The following is an 8,939-nucleotide window of genomic DNA, read 5'->3' on the forward strand; positions in this document are numbered from 1 at the left end:
CTCTACCTGCCAAGCCAAAGGTTCCTGAGGAGCAGTTCAGTTCCTGAATCAGCTGCATGCAGACTTTATGTCAGGAAGCAAACTACCTGCTGCCATATGGCTTGTCTGTCCACAAAGCTGCCTATACTGCCAAAGTCAGGCAAAAGAGTGCGTCTTGTAAAAAAACACTTGTTTGACAACCCATCTTGGGAGAGCACCGCTGAGTGACACTTGCTGTCACTCTTTGCCTGGCAGGTGCTGTGACTTGCCCTCATTATCTGCAGCATGTGGTGGTTTGTAGGATTTTGCTGATGCTCAGGTGTCTTCAGGGATATTATTAACAAGGGTGCTAGAGCAGCGTGTGGTGTTTGAGGTTATTACTCTTTTCAGTGCCGTGTCTCCCAGGAGCACTGCAGTGGTGGCACTGCTATGCCTGTGTCACACACAAGTGGCGGGTCGTGCCTGGGGGCATGTGGGTTGCTGCTTCAGTTGTCGTACGGGAACTGGTGAGCTTGAAGCTGGTTTGGGTACGAGCTGCAGTTACATCTTTGGCAGTAATGTCAATATACTACAGGCTGTAGGGGCAATTCTCTTTCCTTGCCTTCTGTATTTTGTCCTCGAAGTAAAGTGCCAATAGCTGTGAGGGCTAGATTTGTGCTGACCACAAGACATATCACATCTCTGAGCCTTCTCCTTCCCCCTTTCAGCAAGTTTGTCTGAGGACAGGAGGGCATCACATTTAGCCGTGTAATTATAAAGCAGTTTGTTATTTATGCATCTTTATGCCCATGTGTGTACAGAGCACAGATCTGGTGATCAACTGCAAAACCCATTTAATAATCTGTGACAATCATACAGCCTTAATTGCATTCAGCCCACTGATCTGCATTCAGCCCACTGATTCACCTAACAAGTCACAGGGAATCTTGTACACGTTGTAGGGAAAAGCAAATTTACACCCCCCACAAGTGTAGCTATCCTTGAAACTCCTTCCTCAGAAAATATCTTTAAGAGATGTTAGCTACATATATACAAACGTTTTGATCGCATACTATTTTTAATATACCTAAATTAGAATTGCAAGCAAAAAGCTTTATTTCTGATGGAAACACATGGTCATTAGGAAGTCTTGAACATCTGGACTTGATTTAATATCTATCCAAAATGAAACAGTAATTATGCTTAAGTATAGCATAGATGCATATGGTGTTAACCTAAATTTACATCTGCAGGAATAACAGCTGTTCCTATATGGATGAGCCTCGTATGATTCTGTAACTACATGTACAAGTAGTTTTACACCTAGGTTCATACATGGCTACATAGTAATGAGTGCCACTACATGTATTTTACAATTCATGGAACCATCTTTATTCTGGTAATACTTAAGCGGGAGCTTAACTTTGATGTGTTGAAGTTTAACTGAAGTTGCAGGGAATTAAAGATATGCCTGTTACTATTCTTCTGCTCAAGTTCTAGCATACGCAGGGATTGCTTTACACATGTTGGAGTGCTTTCCTGAATCCTTGCCTCAAGGCTGCTTTGCAGAAGTGTATGTGAGCCCTTCTGCAGGCAGAAGCTGCAGGAGCGATAACAGCCGTGAGGGCTGCAGCTGTAGGTTGTAGGTTTGTTCTGCACGGGCAAACAATGTAAACAGGAAAACCCAGAAGTCCTTCCTCCATCAGATCCCCCACTGCTCTGAAATGTGGGGTTGATGGAGCAAGGACTGAGCGATTTGGCTCACAGGAGCTGGTACGAGGTTTCTCACTTTGACATTTAACAGCAGGGCTGGAACCTGCTGACCTGCTTTGCTCCGGAGCAGCCCCTAACTTGCACTCACGGCAGACCCCGTTTAGGCCAGTTGTTCTAGTTTACTATCTTTCCCTTTCTTTCTCCATTTGTTAACCTTAACATGCCTTTTTACAGTTCCTCAGAGAAGTATTGTCAATGGAATACTCATGTGTAGAAAAAATTGCTTTTCAGACACAGAACACAGCTAATTACAGCATTACAATTAGCTGAATGCCCTTAACAGGGTCCAAGGGGGGAAATCATAGTGCAGCATCTGCTATACCATATGCTTTTCTAGTTTTCAGAAGATAACAGTGGGCGTGTATGCTGCCATGGATTGCGCTTTCTGCTTGAAGTGCAGAGCAGCCTGCAGATGCTCCAGTATTTTTTCCACCCAAACTCTGTTAGAAATATCTGATGCTGCATACATCTGTCATGATGAATTATGCTTTCTTGGCTTCAGACTCCTCCATGCAGACAGACTTAGAATGATCCAATGGTAGTTCATATCCCATCCTTCATCCTAAGGGCAGGTGTTGTACCAGGAACAGTGTGGAGACAACAGGCAGTGTGACATTGCATGAGTTTGTGCTCAGCTCTGAGGTGCTCCTCATTGTTCACTGAATTACCATATAAAAAGGATGAACTGCTGCTTTCTGCAGGGGTTTTTCATTGTGGTATAGGAAAGCTGAAGTGGTCTTCTGGGTATTGTTTAGTGAACTAAACCTAAAATGGCTCATTATTTTTTAGCTGATAGATTAACTTTACCTTGTCCAAAACATCCCAGAATAGTTGTAGTCCTGCTAATATACTGTTCAGTGTGTTGAACTATGTTAATTACAGTTGAATTAGAGCTGACAGTGACTGAGCCAGCTTAGTAAAATACTGCTTCAAATTTAACACAAACCTTCTGCTCCTTTCTATTATTTTATTTTTTAATCACATTTTTAACATTTCACTGTCTTCTGCTTTAACCAAGCCCAGAACTCCAAAAAGAAATGCATTTGTAAAGACATTATTAAAAAGTATGTCACTGTAGTCGCAAAGCAGCAAGTAGTAACTAGCTTTGGATCACATCCATTCTCCTAAGTAGTGATTAATACGAGTTTGTTTGTAGAAAATGGGCCTCTGTTATTTAGCCAATTACTTAATTATCCAGTCTCTCTCCCCAGTTTATTTGGCAATCTTGTGCTGTGATTTGTGGCAGCTTGTAACAACAACAAAAATATTATTAAATTTTTGGAAGGGCTTGGTCCAGGGCACATAAACCTGTGATTTACCTCCAGTAAAGCCTGAAGGATGCTGAGGGAGAAAGAAGCCCATGGCTTCTCCAGAAGTAGTTGAGAACACAGTCTGGCTCTGGCTGTGTGTTTGTATGACTGTAACACTGTCCCAGTGTTTTACTGTGAACGCTTTCATCATGGTGCTAGAGCTGTTGCTTTTTCATTAATACCATATCATATGGTTAGTACATGCGTATTTATGAATTAGAGGACCATGACCACCTTGTGAGTGTTCTGTGTCCTTATGTGGAGGCTGAGAGTGTGATGGGACAATAACCTTGGGGTCTGAGCAGTGGGACCAGAGCTGCCAGAGAGTAAAAGTAAATCGGGGAGTCTAGAAGTGGGGATTTTTCTCAGTTGGGCCATAGTATTAGTTCTTGACCAGTGCATCAGTCAAGTTTTACTTATTTCTAACTGTACGTCGGCATACACTTGCAGCTGTTAAATGAGGCAGGTGTTGCTCCTTGTTTGCAAGAACGTCTGGGTGCCTGAAAGAGGCACTGAGCTGAAAAGGCAGCCCGTGAATTTGTACATGCACGTGTTATACAGCTAAAACCTAACAGCTGGGTAAGGTTTGAAGCAGGATGAATTGTAAGCTTTAATCACTAGACAGCAAAAACGGTGGTCTTTCATCCAGTAATCCATATGTCAGTTGGATCATAAATCCAATAATTATGTACAGTGTAGTTTTCCAGTCCCTCTTCTGAAGACTTTCTTTCACATTGTAATTTATCTTTTGCCTGTTGTCTCAAAATTTCAAAAAAGGGTGGTACAGCCATTTGCAATCAGGTCTGAGCCTGGTTCCCCTGCCACTTTTAGCATGTATTATGCACTGATTTAGAAACTATTTTAAAATACATTAAAACTGTCACGAGAAATGAAGGAAGCCCTGAGCTTCCGAGTGTGTGTTTGATGCTTACCTCGTTGAATTCCGGAAGAAGGGATTATTAAAGACATAAAAGCTGTCTCTTCATCAGGAGCTTAAAAACACTCCAAGGGAAACAAAAACTGTTGTGCTTATCTGCTGTAATTTAAGACCCAAATTCTGCTCTTGTTTATAATGGCATAAATTTGAATTTGATTGAACTCTGGGTTAACAGTACTGCAAATGAGATGAAAATGTGACTTCAGAAGTTCTTAAGGTAAGAAGCAGTTTTGAACCCGACCTTGTTCATTTTATCTGTATGTATGCTCTTACTGACTCTGTGCTTTGGTACATCACCCTGGAAAAATATTTATGGTACATTTGATCTCTTTTTAATGATCTTAGTCAGAATGAGTATTTTTGATCTAATGCTAAATGTGGCCAGCTTGGTGAAATTCCACTGGGGTTTCTACACTTTGCCATTCCCATGATATTTAAATACTGCATGAAAAAATAAAGGCATGCTGCCTAGATCCTGAGATTTAGTTAAAGAATTTCATGGACTTTGAGGTTCAAAAAGGCTGCAATTATAATACAGTGAGTTTCACTTGCTACCTAACACAGGCCAGCTTGTCTGATTCTGACAATGCACAGATGGATAGGAGTCAAAAAAGACTGCAGTAATTTCAATAATTAAATATTGGTTTAATAGTTAATAGAAGTTCATTATATAAAAGGAAAGTTCACAATCTGTTGATAAAAAATCAGAACTTCCCATACTATATTTATTTTAAAATATTAATTTTTTTCTGGTAAACATGATGAAGTGGTTTGGAAAGTAGTTAATACATTTTTTCTGGGAGTTCTTGAATTAGACAATATATGTAGACTTATAAGGGAAAGTAGTTCCAAATCTTAGTGTTCCTTTCAAAAAGGAATAGTGTTAACCATCCTCAGCTTATTCACTTTCTTACCTCTGCAACTGAAAACCAGTAGGGTTACATTATTTCAAGGTCAGTATTTCCAAGGGTGCTTCTCTCCAAGGGTGCAGGACGTAGTGTAATTGGCCATCAGTCAGAAAATGCTTTAATACTGATAAAGTGTGTAGGAATGTTTTCTGCTTGTCCTTATATGACTTACAAAGTATACAGCTATTTTTTTTCCCCCAAACTCAATGTCAAATTAATGGAGTTTGTCAGCTGTTTAGGTAATGAGTTAGAGCAGACATTATGTTTTTGGAGGAGATGTATGTGTGTTGCATTGCGAGGCCAAAATCCAGAAAGACGAATGTTTTCAACCATCTTGACAACCAGACTATCTCCCTGAATGTACAGTGCCTTAAAGAAAGATTATTTTGTAAAAACTTTTAATGATTACTGGCAGAAATACAAGAACAATGAAAGACATTTTGATTTACATCAACATGAAGTGAGATAGGAATTGAGTTCTAAATGACAGGCACTTTCAGTTTATTTGTGATCCACATAGTGAAGCATGCAGTGCTTCACTAGTGTGGTTAAGGATCTAGAGTAATGCTTGGGAACAGGCCCAGGAGGTGACTAACCCCAATTCTTCCATATCTTACCTGGGTTCAGCTGTGACGTGTTTTTGCAAAAGCCAATAGTATCAGCTGAGGTTGAAGAGCTGGAGCTGATACCAAACTTCTCTGCTGAGCTTCTACCTACCTGACCACTGCAGCAGTATCTGTATCCATAGTTTGGTCTGTAAGCTTCTTGTAAAGCTCGCAGAAGGAATTAAACACATCCAAAAAAGCAATCCCAAATTATGCAAGCAGTATAAAGAGCCATCCAGCACAAGCCAGGGAGCTCTGGGCAGAGGCATGAGTGTGAAGCTCAGCTTACGCTAGTGTGTGTCATCTGGGAGGAAGAAACCCTTGCAAACTTGTTCTAGTCTTCTAAAGTGTTTCCTCAGGGGAAAGAAATGCTGCTGCATATGGGGAAGGGAACATGTATTTGTCCCTTTTCCTGCTCTAAGGGGATTTTTGGATTTGTGCCTCCCATGTTGCAGGTCAGTGACGCAGCTCTTGGTTGAGGCTTGAGCACCTGTAAGCTGCTGCCTTGCAGAAAGGAAGGTAAGTGATCATTTTTCTTCTATGGTTTAGGCTGCTATAACTTTTGCCTGATCTTATTTTTCTCTGTAATTTCTGATTAGTTGGGCAGTCTTTACTGATGTGGTGTTATTGCTGTTCCCTGTATTCTGCCAGTTATCTCTTGAACAATTCTCTGCAAGTTTTTTGTGTGGCTGAAAGGGGAATTCCAGGTGTTTATTGATTTAAGGATGAAAAATCTTTTGTGTAAACCTCTGCACTCCCTTCTCCAACTGACTTCACTGTTTCCTTTAGTTTCTCTGTATGCATACTTGGAAGTCAGGACTACTGGTATGGACCTTCTTTCCTTTCTCTGGGTTAGCACCAAATGGGAGTTTGATCACTTGCTCCAGGGCTATGTTCTGTGAATGACCCTCACATAATTGCCTCCTCTAATTAGCAGAGAGATGGTGTGCTGGGTAGGTGCTGTGTGCACATCCAAAGGGTTTCGATTCTCAACGCCACGGAAGGCAACGGCAATATTTTCCTTATATAGGCTTGCCATAGCCACAGAGTAATATGGTAACAGCTCTTTACTGGCATTGGTGCTATCACCCAAATATTTGTATTTGCCAGATATGTGTTAGGAAGCTCGGGGAAGTGCTGGATGTTGGTGTTTGAAGGGGTGGTGGTGGGAGCCAGGCTGGCAGGGGGTGGGTGCCACTAGAGGGTGCTCGGGCGTGGGAATCACCACCCCCTGCCCAGGCACAGCAGATGCCACATGGTCCCAAGACACTTCACTCTTTATTTTCTCTGCAGGCTACACTCTTATTTGTTCTTCTGCTAAGTTTAGCCTACTGTGGGTGAAAGGAAGTTCTTTGCTCAGGCTTATCAGGGCCAGAGTCTTCTTTGAATACCAGCCAAAAGAGTATAAAAGTGAGTCCTTGGGTAATGGTTTGCATCACCAAAGCCCAGTGAAGTGGGGAAGGGCCACAGATTATGTTTTGGTGTGGTATTTCTGGTTATTTATTTGTTTGGATTGGGACTCATTGTCTACTTTTATATATAAATTTGGGATGTCCCACTTCCTTCCTTGATCTGTCTTCTTCCATGTTCTCTGATGTGTCCCAGATCGTGTCCCTTGGCCTCTTTTGAGTTGTAGGAAGTTACTGTTGCCCCCCAAAGATGATCCTTGCATTTATGCCAGCAAAGTTTGCCTTGACATGCCTCAGCTCAGTCCAGTCCCGTTGCTTCTCCCCTGGTCCTGCCAGCCCAAGATACGCAGAAGAGTGGGTCTCTCCCACAAGTACACTTGCTGCCTAGCCAACTGCAAGCAGGCACTGCTATCCCACATCCCTGGAATCCATAGGTGTTTTTTTTTTCCCCTCACTATTTCCAGCTCCTGCACAGCCTCCTTTCTTATTGCCTTCAGCACTAGTTTCCTTTGGCCATGCTCCTCTACCTTCACACGAAGCCCAGGAAGCCAATGTCAGCACCAGCTGTAGGTCTGATACAGTCCTGCCATGCCTCTTGCACAGATAAAGCGTGTGTGGGTGTGAAGTGGAGCTGGAAAGAGCTCAGGCTTAGCCAGCCAGCAGCTGCTGTGTGCCCAGATCACACAGCAAGTGCCCTTCGGCTCAACTCTCCTGTCTCCACCTTGTTCCTTTTGGCTCAGAGTGTCGGACTGTACACAGGCTGCCAGTGAGGAGAGCATTTTTTGAGATAAAAAATGAAGCAGAAGATTATGGGTGAGAGAAACACCAGAAAGACGTTCTATGGAGCTTCCCCTACTTGCCTTTTTCTCCTCACTTCCTCAGGTGTTATGCCCCTTCCCAAAGGCAGGCTGGCCAGAGGATCCTGATCTTTCTTTGCTGTGATGAGGGCACTTCTTTGTGTGGCTGCTAAATATGCAGCCAGGTGATATCAGTGTGGGACGCTGGTTGCTTTAAGCCTACACTTTGGCTGCTTTGGGTTAAAATAAGCAGGAATGTGGTACGCTCTCTGTGAGTTCGTATGTGATTGCTGCAGCCCCACAGATGAAATTCATCCAACACACCTCGTTTGTGAAAAATGTAGAGGTCAAGATAGTCCCTTTTTGCGCCTTTCCTCATTATTTTTGAGTTGCATAATGTTTAGATTAGTAACTGAGAAACTGAAAAAAATACAATGAATAACCTCTTAAAAACCAAGATTTGTTGCTTTGATCTTTAACAAATAAACAAATAACTGATTGACCAAACTGTAAAAGAAGGAGAAAGAATTCCGTACCCCTTATGCATCCATGAGCCCTTTTGTAAAGGCTTGTATTCTGCTAAAGGGAGTAAGGGGCTCAGAATGAAAATAAATGTGAATATTTTAATTTGTGATTAATAAAAACATGAAGGAGAGGAGTGATTTCAATTCTAAACTATTTAAATGTATGAGTATTTGCTAAGAGAGGAGTACTGTAACAACAAGATGTGATTGCCTTTTTTATTCATGCCTGATGTCTGGGACATCTTTCAATTATTGAAATTGTATGGACGTGAGCAATCTCATGAAAGAAGTTGAGTGCACTCGTAGGACTGAAGCTAGTTGTATGTATTAATCCCACTGAATTTAAGGGCGTGAATGGTCTAAGTACAGCTACTTGTGTGTCTGTGGATCCATAGAGTAATAGCTCTTGTCTTGCAAAGAACTGCTAAAGAGGGAAATACTTGCTGAAGCTGCTACATGAGATGGCTATATCTCTCATCTTCCATCTGCCCAGATGAAGCAGTCAAATCCAACTTTTGTAACCCAGTCCATCTGTCTAAGTTCAGTTACTCCAAGTTCACATGGCCGTGGCAGGGTGGAACTTGTCCCAGGCTGTAGTCATACGTTGCTGTTTAGATGTGGTTTTACTTCCATATAAAAACTGATGCAATTTAGATGTGAAAAAGAAACCTCTTTGAATTATGGATGGTCACGGAAACTTCCTTTTGAGCAGTCACTT

This window comes from Nesoenas mayeri, assembly GCF_963082525.1.
Source record: "Nesoenas mayeri genome assembly, chromosome: 3".
NCBI lineage: Eukaryota > Metazoa > Chordata > Aves > Columbiformes > Columbidae > Nesoenas > Nesoenas mayeri.